Below are 16253 nucleotides of genomic sequence, written 5' to 3'. Positions count from 1 at the left end.
AGAAATCAATAGACCAGAAAAATTGTGTGAAGCATGTGTAAAAGGGAAGCAACATCGACAAAGTTTTCCCGTTGGAAAATCATGGAGAGCTAGAAGGCCATTGGAGATTATTCACACAGATATTGTTGGTCCATTTGATATCTCATCACTTGGAGGTAATAGATATTACCTAACATTTATCGATGATTTTAGCAGGAAAAGTTGGGTGTATATCATCAAAGAAAAGTTGGAGGCTCTTGTTAAATTCAAGGAGTTCAAAGCACTGGCATAAAAGCAAAGTGGTCATTATTTGAAGGTACTCAGATTAGACAGAGGAGGCGAGTATACTTCTAATCTGTTTAGAAGCTTTAATAGAGCACATGGAATCAATCATCAGTTGACAACGGCCTATACCCCTTAACAAAATAGCGTTGCAGAAAGAAAGAATCGCACTATTCTTGACATGGAAAGGAGCATAGTGAAAGCAAACCACTTGCCAAGAACTTTCTGGGTGGAAGCCGTTCAATGTGCAGGTTATTTGTTGAATCATTGTCCAACAAAAAGTGTCAGAAACAAAACTCCAAATGAAGCATGGAGTGGTAGCAAACCATCAGTTGGACATCTCATAATTTTTGGGTGTATTGCTTATGCCTATATTCCTCATCAGAAAAGAAAGAAGCTAGATGATAAAGGCAAAAAGTGTATTTTTATCGGATATGATAAAAGAAGCAAGGCGTACAGACTCTACAATCCCCTGACGAAGAAATTAATCATTTCTCGAGATGTTGAGTTTGATGAATCAGATTACTGGAGATGGAGCGGGGAAGAAAGAAAAGTTGCTGGTTTATTTTTTTAGGATGAGGATAATGATGATGTCTCCAACACTGAAGATGATGGAGATGATGATCCAACTCCTCCACAAAGTCCGACTCAACAAACTCCCGCATCAACACCATAAACAGAAGGAAGCAGCAGTTCAGGGGGAGCACCAAAGAAAATGCGAAGTCTGGATAATATCTATGAAGCAACAAGTCTGGTAAAAACATCCTTTGATTATTCTCTATTTTATTTAATGGCTGAATGTGATCCAGTTATATTTGAAGAGGCTTCTGAAGAAAGAAAATGGAATAAAGCCATGGATGAGGAAATTGGTGCAATAAAGAAAAATGATACTTGGGAGCTCACAGAATTTCCAGAAGGACATAAAGCAATTGGTGTCAAGTGGGTCTATAAAACCAAGACGAATCAAGATGGAGAAGTGGAGAAATATAAGACAATTTTGGTCGCTAAAGGCTACAAGCAGCGATATGGCATTGACTATGATGAGGTGTTTGCTCCAGTTGCACGAGTTGACACCATCAGACTTCTTACAGCAATTGCTGCTAAGAATCAGGGGAAGATTTATCAAATGGATGTGAAGTCGGCATTTTTCAATGGTTATCTCGAAGAAGAAGTCTACATTAAGCAACCTCCGGGATATGTTCAGAAAGGCCAGGAAGATAAAGTCTATTGGCTAAAGAAAGCATTGTACGGTCTAAAACAAGCACCGAGAATGTGGAACACAAGGGTTGATGAGTATTTTCAGAAAAATGGTTTTTTGAAGAGTCCATACGAGCATGCACTCTACACGAAAACAAATTCAGGGGAGATATTATGATCGTTTGCTTATACGTCGACGACATGATATTTAACGGAAACAATCCTGGTATGTTTGATAATTTTAAGAAAGTTATGACTAATGAATTTGAGATGACAGATATTCGTCAAATGTCATACTTTCTTGGAGTCGAGGTGAAGCAAAGCAAAGATGGGATTTTTCTGTCTCAGAAAAAATATGCCGAACAGATTTTGAAGAAGTTCAGAATGGAAGAGTGCAAGCCAGTGAGCACGCCAGCAGAAGCAAGCATAAAGCTCATAATTGATTCAACGAGAGATTCGGTAAATCCGACATTGTTCAAAAGTTTTGTTAGAAGTCTAAGATACCTATTTTTTACTTGTCTGGATATAATGTATGCAGTTGGATTGGTTAGTAGGTACATGGAGAAGATGAAGCAAGATCACTTTATGGCAGCTAAAAGAATTTTGAGATATATTAAAGGTACACTTGATCAAGGTCTGTTTTACACGCACTCTCAAAATTCAAAATTAGTTGGCTACTCAGACAGTGACTATGGCGGTGACTTGGATGACGGGAAAAGCACTCCAAGCTATGCTTTTCATATCGGTTCAACAATATTCTCATGGTGATCAAAGAAGCAGCCAACAGTGGCACTTTCAGCATGTGAAGCAGAATACATCGCAGCAGCAGCGTATGCATGTCAGGCTATGTGGTTAGGCTACATATTGACCGAATTAAATCTCGCAGATGAAGATCCGGTTACCATTTCCATGGATAATAAATCCGTTATTTCTCTTGCAAAAAATTCGGTGTCACACAGTCGGAGCAAACACATAAATATTATATATCTTTTTCTTCGAGAACAGGTGAATGATAAAATTGTGGAATTGGTGCATTGCAGGACATAAAAAATTTAGCGGGTATATTTATAAAGCCATTGAAGCCAGATATATTTGGAAAAATGAAGCAGAAGCTCGGAATGCAAAGTTGAGTTTGAGGGGGAGTGTTAGAATTCAAACTCGAACTAAAATAAAACTTTACATTATTCTCAGTAGTAGTAGTAGTATAAGTCAATAAAGTATATATATCTTGTTAGTGTGAAGGTTTAGTTGTCCAGAAACTAATGTCAACAAATGATGCACGCACAAGATCAGGAAGACTGCATAAAATAGATTATGGTTGTGCCTGGGGAAAGCCCATCTAGAAAGCTTTGAATACATGTGAAACAAAGAAAAATATGGTAACAGCTGGTGGAATCCTGGAATTATGGTAGGCTGCAGCATATGGAGACTTCACAGTTTACGAACAGAGCAGGTGTCATACATGCATGCATAAATGACTCTAAAATAGTGTGTAATAGAAATTAAAGCTACTATTATTAGTCAAGGTATGATGTCAGGAATGATGTAAAGCCATGCATGTCTGGAGCCTATATAAGGGCAACCTAAACTCAGAAATAAAATTAATTGAAGTAAAAAAAAGTTAGAGAGAAGAAAATAGAGTTATAACTCTGGAGAGAAAGAAAAGGCTGAAGCCTTATTTGTAGTAAAGTTCTAGCTTTTATCTTTGTGTGAAAATAAAATACCAAGTTCTGTGTACTTAAATTTTACGCTCTTTATAAATATTTATATTGAGTGTATACAAGGTTTATCGCGTTTCCAACAATAGGGTGTATCCAGATCATGAATTTTTATCATTTGGAGCCGTTGTGACTATGTTGTAGTCTTCATTTACATCCTCCTGATAATTGTTGCTAACTGTTACATCCTCCCGCTTATTTAATATCTTCAAATAAAAATTCAAAGTCATGAATATTCAAATTTATACTGTGTAACCTCAAAACTGACGATGAAATTAGTAGCTATTCATGTATGCCTTAAAAATATGAAAAAGGCCTGGGAAAGATGTATACTAATGATAAGAATGTACAAAGCTCATGTGCATAAACATAAATTGTACATGCTCCACCATACTGTATTTCCAGCTCCGTCCTGCTGTGGTATATTTCTGTTATTGTATTGCGAAGAAAAATCTTCTCTTTTAACATGTATGCCATATGGTCGTCCACATCACCTGCCACGTCAGCTGCCACGTCACACAATTGGGGACCCAGTTGATGAGATGGCTTGTGGGACCCAGCCACGTGTATACCACGCGGAAATTTACACAGTCAGGTCCTTTTTCCTACCATAATTGGTAGGTTTGGATTGAGTATTTCCTACCAGAATCGGTAGGTTTTGATTAAGAAACGGTAGGTTTTATGACAGAAGCCATGAAAATGGACATTTCCTACCAATGATTTCCTACTATCGTTTAGCTTGAATGCGGTAGGAAATAGCTTGAATGTGGTAGGAAATATATTGAATGTGGTAGGAAATGTTGGCCCTTTTTAATATATATATATATATATATTATATTGATATAAATGTAGTACAAATTGTACATAATTAATATCTATATTATAAGCATAAAACAATAACCAAAATTGAAAATTTCACCATAAAGCACAATCCGGGAACATGTCATTATCATAATATAAAAAGTTAAAATTACATCTTCATTACAATTGTTCAATATTAGAAATAGTAATTGAAATAATTATAGATGTTTAAAAGGTTTAGACTAATCATCTTCAAGTTCTCATCATCGTTGAATCCTTTTTCATCATTCTTTGTAATGTCTTCATTTTCGTCATTGTTTTTCCATTTCCTTGGCCTCAAATGAATAAAATCTACATAAAAAAGTAAATAAATTTTAGTAGTCATTAACACACATGAACAATTAATACATGTAGTAAAAAAATTGAAAAGTAATTACATAAAAGCTATAAATCAATCAAGATTATAAAATATTTTATGAAGATTCAAATGCATACATTTATAAGAGATGGTTAATATGAAAAAAATGAAGATATTTATCAAAAGAGAAGAAGAAGATGAAGAAATTATGAAATGAATTTTTGGTAGAGTAGATGAAAATGAAAGTGAAAAGAGAAAGGTAGTAGTTTATACGTTCAAGTCACCTATTTCCTACCAATATTGGTAGGTTATGGCTTGGGGCGCAATTTTTAAATTTTTTGACTTCGTTTTGGCTCCATATTTGAAATTTTTATTTTTGGTTTTGGCTCCATGTTTGAAATTCTTGCCAAATTATGGTTCATTTCCTACCAATAATGGTAGATTTTGAATTCGGCGAAATTTTTGAATTTATAATTTTGCCTCCATATTTGAAATTTTTTTATTTGGCTCCATGTTTGAAATTTTCATGAAACTAAGGTTTATTTCCTACCAATATTGGAAGGTTTTGAGTGTGGCAAAATTTTTGAAATTTTGCTTTTGGCTCCATGTTTAAAATTTGGGTTTTGGCTCCATGTTTAAAATTTCTTGAAAATAAGGTTTATTCCTTCCAATATCGATAGGCAAAGATTTTCAGGACCGATCCGAGTTTTGATCGAATCGAGCTGACCTTTAAAAAAATTTTGACGAGTAGAGTCAAGTGGAGCTTTTTTATCGAATAAAAAATTGTGTTACAGCTCGAACTCGTTAACTAACGAGCCAAGTCGAGTGGATCCGAATACTAGTTTTCTCCATCAATACGAGCCAGGTCGAGCCAAGTCAAGCTGAAGTAAAACATTTTGGTCAAATTACTGATTGATTGTTAAAATAGCAAACTAAATATATTTTTTTCTAAATTTTTTATCATATCGCTTATATATATATATATACATCTTGACATCCGTATGGTAGAATCATTCATAAATATTTTAAAAAAAATCGAAACATCAATATTGGACTAATCGCTAGTAAGAAGAACTGGTCAAACCATTTGTTAATTGTTAAAATAACAAACAAAACAAAATAAATTTATTTTTTTCTAAAAATTTTATCATATCACCAAAATATATAAATCTTGATATTCTTAGAGTTGGATCATTCATAAATATTTTAAACAAATCGAAACATCAATATGAAACTAAACACTAGTTAAAAGTACTATTCAAAAAAGTGGTTGATTGTTCAAATAACAAACAACATAAATTTATTTCTTTCTAAAACTTTTGTCATGTCACTAAAACATATAGATCGTGACATCTATATGGTTGGATCATTTATAAATATTTTTAGAAAAATTGAAACATCAATATGGGACTAAACGCTAGTATGAAGAACTGGTCAAACTACTGGTTGGCTGTTATAATATCAACTTGAATACATTTATTTTATTTCGAATAATTTTATCACATCATCAAAATATATAGATCTTGACATCCATATGGTTGGATCATTCATAAATATTTTTAAAAAAAATCAAAATATGAATATATGATTAAACACTAGTTAGAAGTATTATTCGAACAAATGGTTGATTGTTAAAATAACCAAAAAAAATTATTTTTTCTAATTTTTTTTTCATGTCACTAAAACATATAGATCTTAACATCCATACGGTAGTATCATTTTTAAATATTGTTTAGAAAGTTGAAACATCAATATGGTACTAAACACTATTTAGAATAATTGGTCAAACTACTGGTTGACAGTTAAAATAAAAAAACGAATATATTTTTTTTTCTTATGAATTTATCATATTACTAAAATATAAATATCTTGACATTCTTCTGGTTGGACCATTTATACTTTTATAAAAATCGAAACATGAATATAGGACTTCACACTAGTTAGAAGTACTATCACAACAATTGATTGATTTTTATAATAACAAGCAAAATATCTTTTTCTAATTTTTTTTCATATCACTAATATATATATGTATCTTGCCATCCTTATGGTTGGATCATTCAAAAATATTTTTTAAAAAAATGAAACATCAATATGGGACTAAACACTAGTAACAAGCGTTGATCAAACTACTGGTTGATTGTTAAAATAGCAAATCAAATATATTTGTATTTTTTTCTAATATTTTTATTATATCACTAAAATATATAGATCTCGATATTTGTACTGTTGGATCACCCATAAATATTTTAAAAAAAAATTGAAACTTTAATACGGGACTAAACGCTAGTAAGACGAACTAGTCAAACTACTGGTTGACTATTAAATTCGCAAACTGAATACATTTATTTTTTTCTAATAATTTTATCATTTCAATAAAATATATAGATCTTGACATCCGTACGGTTGGATCAATAAATGCTAGTAATTTTATTGTTTATAAATTTTTTCTTTCCCAAATTTTTTTCCTAGTTTCCTTTCTCTATAAAATGACTTTCTACTTTTGATGTTAGATTTTATCGAAAAATTTCGATTTTTATTAAATTTTTAAAAAAATAATTATAATTTATCTAAATATAAGAGAAACACGAGAATGTAAATATAATCAACTAATGTTTTTGAATTTCACTACTAAAATGAATACATCTTTATTTCTTTACAATTTGTTCAACAAAAATGTGACAAACGATCAATAAAAAACATGAAAATGCACATTTTTCTTTGTTTTGGTCATTGCCTATCAATACTGGTAAAAATTGAATATTTTATTTTATAGATTTATTATAAAAATATATGAGCTTAATTTTAAAAAATCCAATATTTTACATACATATCGAAAATCAATATGTCTAATTATCCGTAGATTTGGATTACTGAAAAAAAATTAAAATATATAACCCCTACGAATATTTTCGCTCCTTCATTTTCTAAACGATTTTATTGTTGATATATATTTTCATTTCCAAATTTTTTCCTAGTTTCCTTTTGCTATAAAATGACTCCACTTTTAAAATTATATTTTATCGAAATGTTTCGATATTTATTATTTTTTTCATAATAATTATAATTTATGTAAATGTAAGAGAAACATGTGAATGTAAGTATAATCAACTATTTTCTTGAATTTCACTACTAAAATGAATATATTTTTAGGTCTTTAGAGTTTGTTCAACAAAAATGTAACAAACCATCAACAAAAAATACAAAAATGTAATTTTTTTTCTTTGTTTTTGGTCATTACCTACCAATACTGGTAGGAATTGGACATTTGTTTTAACAAAGTTCACTTCAACTAGAATAAATAACAATGAAAGAAATTCTTCTTTTTCTTCTTACTCTTCCTTATCTTTATTTTCTTCTTCATTATTTTCTTTTATCTTATCTTCAATACATTAATACCACACAGTACAAAAGCAAAAGAGAGTGGGTGCATTTTTAAATCTGGATAATTTTTCCTACCAAATTTGGTAGGAAACACCTTTCAGCTGGCCACCTGTTTTCCAACCAATATCGGTAGGAAAAAATCCTGAATTATTAAAAAGCATCCAAGGTCAAAAAGTAATATTTATTTTGGATAATACGTGGACTGCTGATATGGAGGGTGGGGTCATATCCATATAAAGATTTCATCATTTCCTACCAATATCCGTAGGTTTTAAGTTCTTACCAAATATGGTAGGAAATATCTCTAAAATGATTAATTTTAAAATAAAGTTTAATTGATTTTAAAAGGTGAGAGCTGATGACATGGATGGTGGGGTCATTTTGGTATCATTTTTCGATCAAAACCTACCAATATTAGTAGGAACTGATGTTCCTACCAATATTCGTAGGTTTTGGTGCTTGGGTGTACAAGATCTAGCCCCATCGGAGCAATTGCTACTAGATTTCAACCTGGTAGGAAAGAATGGAGCAAGTCCAGAATTCCTTGATAGGAAAATCTTGGTAGAAAACGGTCATTTTTCTTGTAGTGAGAGGTGGGAAGAAACAAGAAAAATTCCAATATACATAGCTTCGTGATTCTGGATTATAAGCTGGTGCCCTGTCCACATTTCATGTTTCAACATATTAACATATTAAAGACTAGATATTATAGATAGCAAGAGTTTATTTAATCAAGATTTGATGGGATTGTTCTAGATCTCAAGTACTAGATTTCAATTACTGGGTGAGAAGAAAAATATTATCAACTTAAACAATTATTTAAAATAAATGCTATTTAATTTAAGTTTTAGTTTTTTTAACATATTTGATAGGGATATAAAATAATATTTTTCCAATCTACGGTTATTCAATAAGGATTGCACATAATTTATTAAAATTATGTGGTATTCATTGGTGGTTGACAGCTGTGATCCTCATTTCCCAATTAGAAATTTCCTAAGGTCCTTGATGGATAATAAATATTAATGACTCAATTGCTACCTTTTTTGATAAAAAGATTCTTTTGAATGTAGGATAAACTTTAATTAAATTCCCAGTAGAATATTAAAATAAATAAAATTTCTTAAAATTATGTAAAATCTGTTAAAATCTCAATTGAATATAAGTTCTTGGACTGTATTTTTTTTTAAAAACTCAAAGTAAAATTTGGAAAAAAGACACTTGTAACATAAAGTAAAATTATTAATAGTCTCCTCAAATTCTACTTTATTTTTCAAATTAAATTTTTTAACAAAATAATACACCTACGTTTGAATGAGATATTAAAATACTTACATGAAAAATTAATGATTAGAAATATATTTAAATAAAACGTTATCAAATATTATTCTTTTATAACTCATAGTTATATGTATGCAGTTCAAATGTAAACATGTTATCAATGATAAATTAATTTAAAAAAATTAGACCACATTTCAACACAGTTTTTGAACCCAAATTCAAATTCAATAATATATTTCAAAAAAATAAACAATATTATAAATCCAAATTTTCATGAGATATTTTTTATCTTATAAAGTTAACAAGTTTTTTTTAATATCACCATATTTTAATAAATTAGTAGTCTAAACGATTGTTTGAAATAATTATCCTTATATTATTTTAATTTTAATATTTTATTAATTATGTTAATATTTTATTATATGATAATAGCTATTTATAATAAGTAGGTTTTAATTGAATAAGTAAATAAACTGGCATACTGAATACGACCCACAAAAATAGGCCACATATTTCAATTATAATATTTTAATTTATAATTACTTAGGTTGTATATGATACCCAAGTATTGGACTAATTTATATCATAATTATTACTATTATATCTAATCATAAAAGCGATCAAACTACAACTTAGAGTTTACCCAATATTTAATTGGTTTTCTTTAGTGTTTTAGCTCAACAAATATTAGGGTGTTACTTGCTCATATTAAAATAGTATATTTTAACTTAAACTTTGGATCAAAATGTACGGTGCAAGTTTATTCATATCAATTGAGGCAGTGTATAATTAAAAATATAGAAGTGGGACTCTATCACTACAAGAAAAAGAAGTAGGTTAAAATGCTCTAAGTCATAATCATGATTTGAAAGGCCTTAGGATATGGCATCACTATGAAGATAGACATCAAAATATGACTCGGTGTCACGATCACAAAATAAATGAGGATCTAGTCATTTCTACATGATCCCAATAATTGAGGGGTTGTTTATTGTCGGTTCTTGATTTGTTTAGCTGTAGCTGTAAATTGAGATATGTATAGAAACACGATAAATATCTTTTTGACATATCTTATAATTGACAGATGTATTTTATAAACACAAAATAGGTTATCATTACAAATAAGCTTTTTAATACGAGTATCATTGTAACATATCTGCTCTCAAGAACGTCAGAATTTCTTGAGAGGGTTTTGTAACAATTTATATCCGAATTAATTATTAATTATCTTATATCCTAATTTCAATTTATTGATATAATTGCATCCAACTCCCTTAAATACTTATATCTTTACTCATTAATAAGTGGTATCAGAGTGGTCTAATTTAACTTTAATTAGAAAAGATCAAAGATGTCAGGAAGTAAGTATGAAATAATGAAGATCCGAATTCTTAGGAAGGCTGACTATTCAACATGGAAGGTGAAGATGATAATGTTCCTTGAATCCATTGATTGTGATTATATTGATATAATCAATGATGAACCACCCTATTTAGAAAAAGTTGTTCCATCAACTCCAACACTCCCTGAACACTATATATAAAAGGAAAGATCAGAATAGTCCACTGAAGATAAAGCTATTATGCTTAAAGATGATAAAGTTAGAAACATTATGCATAATAGTTTAGATATTGTTATGTCAAACAGGATGATAGCCTGCAAGGCTGCAAAGCAAATATGTGATGAAATTGAGACATAATGTCAACGAACTCTGGCTATTAAGAAAAATAGAACAACTATTCTTATTCAAGAGTATGAATAGTTTAAAGCAAATTCTGATAAATCTCTAATAGACACTTATGCCAAACTACTTACACTACAAAATGATCCGTCATTGGCTCGAAAGGATTATGATAGAGAAGACTCTAATACAAAGTTATTTATAACTCTTCCTGAGGAATGGGACACTAAAACTTCTATTCTTAGGCACCAGTATGACTTAGATCAATACTTATTGGATGAAATTTTTGGAATTTTAAAAACTCGTGATTTGGAGATTCAACAGAGAAATAATAAGAAAGAAAACATGATAAAGTTTGTTACACTGAATACTGAAACTCAAAAATTCAAATATAAGATCAGTGAAACTTCAAGAAGAAAAAATATTGCTAATATGCCAGATACTGATGAGTCATCAGATCCTCACACTGATACTGGTGAGGATTCTGAGATAGGGCATCATGATTCTGAAGGAATTTAGATAGATGTAATGTTAGTAAAAGGGTTCACGAGAATAAGATTCAGCAAACCACAGAGAAAAGGTGGTTTCGACAACAAGTATTCTAGTAATGAAAAAGAAAAGTTCAATAAGAATGAAAATCAGTATTCAAAGGGAAGAAAGTTTGACAAGAGAAAAGTGACATGCTACAACTGTAATGAGAAGTTTCACATTATGATTACTGATAATAACTGGAAAGATTATATAGGTTATAGTGAAGATACTAATAAAAACATCAATAAAAACATCACTAATACAAGTCCCGTTAAATTTGTTAGTATTGCAGAAGATGAACCCAAGTCAGTTTATGAGAAAGGATCTACCTCTAGAAATTCTGACAAAAACAAAATTGAAATAAAAGTTGTTGAAAAGAAAGGTAAAAATATAGGCATGCTCTCTAAAGGACAACTAGAAAAGAAAATAAGTGAGATAACTAGTAGATCTCAGAAATAAGGGTTCAAAAGAGGTAGAAATGGAAAATAAGGAATAAATAAGGGAAATAATTTTAAATATATTCCTGATGCTCCTATAAGGACTTGCTTTGAATGTGGTAATACTAATCATATTGCTATTGATGGCAGGATAATTAAAAAGAAGACTGTTGTTATTCTTGCGTTTGATATTAGTGATAGATCAGTATTTTATAAACCACAGAATCCTTGTTTTCACTTTGGTCGTGTTTGACATTCAGTCAATACTTGTAATGAGTATCATAGTCTGTATCACTACTATTATGATCTTTTGCCCAAGTTTAATAAAATTGCAAATTTTGTTAGCACCACTAACTTGAATAGACATGCATCTTATAGAGTTAAAACGGACAAGAGAAATCCTAATGAAGCAAATTCTAATGGTCAAAATCGTGTCAGGAATTCTTTTTCTACACACAAATATAAGATGTCATAAAGAACCCAACAAGTGAGGGTTCTTAAAAATGCTAATTAATCTCCTCTTATCTGAAAAGAATGTGCTAGTACTGGATAGTGGATTTTAAGCACATATGACTATAATGAATCCATGTTATTAGAATATGAGAGGAAGGCTGGCCCAGTGATTTCTGGCGGTGATGGAAATGTAGGCAAAATACTGGGATATGACAATATTATAATTGGAAATGTCATCATTGAAGATTAGCTCTAGTAGATTGACTGAAGCACAGTTTTCAGGGCATTAGTAAAATTACTGATAGAGGATACCATTGTGTATTCTTTGATACTCGTAGTGAATTGAGTCATAAGATAACTAAAAAATTATTTTGATTGGATAAAAACATGGAAAATTTATGAAGCCAAACTCGTGCAAATACTGATGGACCTGAGACTTCCCTAATAAGCAAAGTATGAGTAGATGAAAGTTGGTATTGACACAAGAAACTTTCTCATCTAAATTTCAATAGCCTCAATGAACTGGTCAAGAATGATTTGTAAGAGGACTACCAAACATGTACATCTCTTCTGAGGATGGTCTGTGGGATTCATATGAATAATATGGCTATCAACAAGGAAAGATACACCATAGTTATTGTTAATGGATTTACACTACACCATATATGGCCTGTTGTAACGTCAAAAAAAGTGTTGTTGAAGGCCAAAACGTGTGGTTGTAAGTAAAAAATAGGGTTATAGTCAAACCTTTTCGAAAAACCAGATCGTCACCAATGTGGGCGTCAACTTAGGGGTTTATGCCTACACTTTCTTGTTTATGGTAACATCTGTAATACTGTAATCATAGACCTAGAGTCACACCATTATAGTTTTTGTTACATCATAATTGTTGTTACCAAAATGCTTAATCCTACACTTTTTTGAAGTTTTAGCAACACAATAATATTGACTAATTATATTATTGTCTACACCTTTAAAGGTTATGCCAATACTTCATTTAAATAAAAGACAATATAACATTGAACAAACTATTTCTCATTACATTATTTGTTAATAATCACAATTATAAACAATCATAATCCAACTTTATAACTATTTTTTATATAGAATGAAGTACCGCAATAGTACTTTTCGAAAGGTAATTTCGAAAAAATCAAAATTTGAGCTAGTATTTCAATGATTAGTCCATCCGTTGGAGCTCTCCAAGCACCATGTCATAAATGAGCTGATGCAATATTTTTTGAAAAGCGTTACAAGCATTTCGTTGCAATAGTTAAGAAATTTGTGTCATATTGTAACACTATTATGTTAGTATTACAATAGCCGTAAAATTAGTGCTGCATTGAAGTGACGGTGTTGCACAACGTGTAACACCAAGTACTACTGTTACATTAGCTGCTTTTTTATTTTTTAAAATGTTTAAGTGAATATATTATTATAATATTAGAATTAAAATTATATTTTAAACTATTTTATGAATATAGAATATCATATATATTATATTACAAAATTTAAAAATTATGATATATTTTATTTCAGAAATAAATCATATTATATTTAGATAATTGTTTGACATAATATATTTAAATAACATATATAAAACATAAAATGATAATATTTTTAATCAAAACAAAAAGAACAATGCACGCTTATTGACATGAAAATAACGGGCAGTATTTTTCCCCCAAAATGAAAAACTAAAACTACCGAATATACTTCTGCCGAACTCTCACACCTACACAAAAAAATAAGGAACTCTCAACAAACTGTCTCTTCTTCCTCAAAATTTCTCTCGCTCAACAAAGTCTGTCTCTCAGACGAATCACTTTGATTTGAAATTGGGATTTGACTACACACACTCCCTTTGATTAGGACTTGCTAACTTCTTAATTGTTTATGATTTTGCAGGCGATTAGGATTTTATAAATTAGGGCTTTTACCATTGCTCAAATTAAGTGGCAAGTACGCACATATTTGTTACTCTTTCATTTTTTCTCGACTGTATTCTTTGTATTATTAACTATATATTTGTATTTCAGGTGATTGGGTCTTTGTATTTGTTTTTCAAAGCTAATTGAGATTCTAGTTTAAAGAGCTAATTGAGGTAAACTTGGGTCTTTTTGTTTGGTAATTGCGATGTATTTTATGTTCGGTGTGTTCGTTGTGTCCTCTCCTTCTTCTTTTATTTATTGTTATAGCTTGAGCACCTAATATTAGACCGATTATAGTTTCACTAGAAGAACTTGGACCTATTGAAGGTACCTTATAATCTCAGGTACTTGTACAAGTAGACTGATTTTACAAAGGGATTCCATTAAATCATTAGTATGACAAATGATCATGATGCTATTGCAAGGTCCTTTGTAGGATTGGGGTTTCTCTCTTTGTACATGGCTAGAAATATAAGAGCATTTGATCGCATGGGACATGTGGTGTAAAACTCTGCATTGTCGTTCTTTCTCTTCTAGCTACTGCCCTTGTTGGTGTATCTCGAGTGGATGACTACTGGCACCATTGGCACTATCTGTTTGCAGGGGGGTCTCCTGGGTATCTTCTCTATAATCTCTTGCCAAATTATTAAACTTTTATTTTTGTGTACTATTGTTGAAATGTGGTTGCTAGCCTATTAATTACTTGAACTTTTTTTATTAAACTCCAGGGCTCTTCGCGGTAACAATGTGCTATCTTCATTCTTCCCACCACCATATTACACCGATGATAGGCACTTCAACTCTTCTTTATTATTTATTTCATCGTCTTACTTTCTAGAATTAATTTACTATACAAGTTCTACACCCACTCCCGTTTCTAATGGACATGCATTTCAGTGACGTACTTCTTATGGCATACCAAGTTTTAAATCATTTATTATTAGTTGTTTTTCGCTGTTGGTTGGTTAATTTGCAGTTTAATAGAGTAATGCGACAATATAGTAGTCCAGAGATATCAATTTAAGTGTTAAGTATCAGGTTTTAGGTGTTATATAGTAGTCGATATTTGCACAATTTACAGGTTATCATGTTGATTTTTACTACTGTAATACTAATCAGAACTTGACAATATGTGGTTTTATGATTTTTGTTTTAAGCTGGGTTCCATACTCACATTTTAATGCTATAGAAGAATCATGTTCTAATCGTCCTGCTAATGGATTCAGTATGCATGATGATATACAGTTTCAACCTGCGGAGTTTGTGACGGTGCTTTTAGGCCACAACTCAAGCTTGAAGTTGAATGACATGGAAGGTGGGAGAATGTACAACTGTTACTCTGATTTGTTTCTTGTTTATGTTCATTATTATCTGCAAGCTTATATATATGTTTTATATGGCAGACGTGTTAAAGTTTGGGTGTGTTATCATTGAGCTAAATTCTATAGGTGCGTCCTTAATACATTTGGTTTACTTATGCCAAAAATATTCACAATTGTGTATATATCCAAGTTACCAAATTACACATTTAAGGCCTGGCGTAAATGTAAGAAAGTTTCAATTTATCTTCCTCGAGATTTTAGATTTTAGACTTCTCTGTTTAAAAGGAAAGATTTTTAGAGTGTAGGTTCTTCACTTTATAAATTTTGTTAAAAATTAAATTTAATCGAGTGAATGTGCTGATTGTTATTTTAACAGACTCTTACTATTTTCTAGTACTCTGGTAAAATAATTTATAACATGGTAGATTCTTTGAAGTAATTCTATGTTCTTGCAGGTAGATACCTTTAGTTGGTTTTTAGTTGTAATTAAAAAAATGTACGTTACTAATGACTTTTAACTTTTTTTTGACAAAAACTGCACTTGCATTAAATCAAATCAAAGGTGATTACATCCGATAAGAAGTTGGGAACAACCTCCTCCCACTCCTGTAAGCCTGACATAAACCGAGACACTCTTGCTAACAAATGAGCGACTTCATTTGCAGACGTATGCACAAAACGCACTAGCATCTTTTCAAAGTGCTTAACTAATTCAACATAAACATTGACAATAGAATGAAAATAAGATCATCCTGTAGTACCATTATACGCATCTACTAATAGTTTAAAATCCGTCTCAATAATATAACGTACATATCCGAAGTTTTTTGCCCAGGAGAGTACTTCCTTGAGGCTTAATGCCTCCGCTTCTCTGGGAGTCTGTGATCATGATAGATGG

General features: G+C 30.8%; 1 long non-coding RNA gene across 4 annotated transcripts; it reads left to right on the top strand.

Annotated features, from left to right (window-relative positions):
• Positions 1-13788: 13788 nt before the first annotated feature.
• LOC141698170 (uncharacterized) lies at positions 13789-15726 on the top strand. 4 transcript variants are annotated; one of them, XR_012564964.1, is made up of 3 exons: positions 13789-13906; positions 14011-14060; positions 14142-15724. It is a non-coding gene; the product is annotated as an uncharacterized LOC141698170 (long non-coding RNA). The 4 variants fall into 4 exon arrangements; XR_012564963.1 differs by having other exon boundaries at positions 14011-14064; positions 14142-15723; XR_012564962.1 differs by having other exon boundaries at positions 13793-14064; positions 14142-14649; positions 14762-15723.
• Positions 15727-16253: the final 527 nt, after the last annotated feature.

The sequence above is a fragment of the Apium graveolens genome, chromosome 11 (genome assembly GCF_009905375.1).
Source record: "Apium graveolens cultivar Ventura chromosome 11, ASM990537v1, whole genome shotgun sequence".
NCBI lineage: Eukaryota > Viridiplantae > Streptophyta > Magnoliopsida > Apiales > Apiaceae > Apium > Apium graveolens.
The sequence above is the reverse complement of the archived record's forward strand: the minus strand, read 5'-3'. Positions and strand labels throughout refer to the sequence as shown.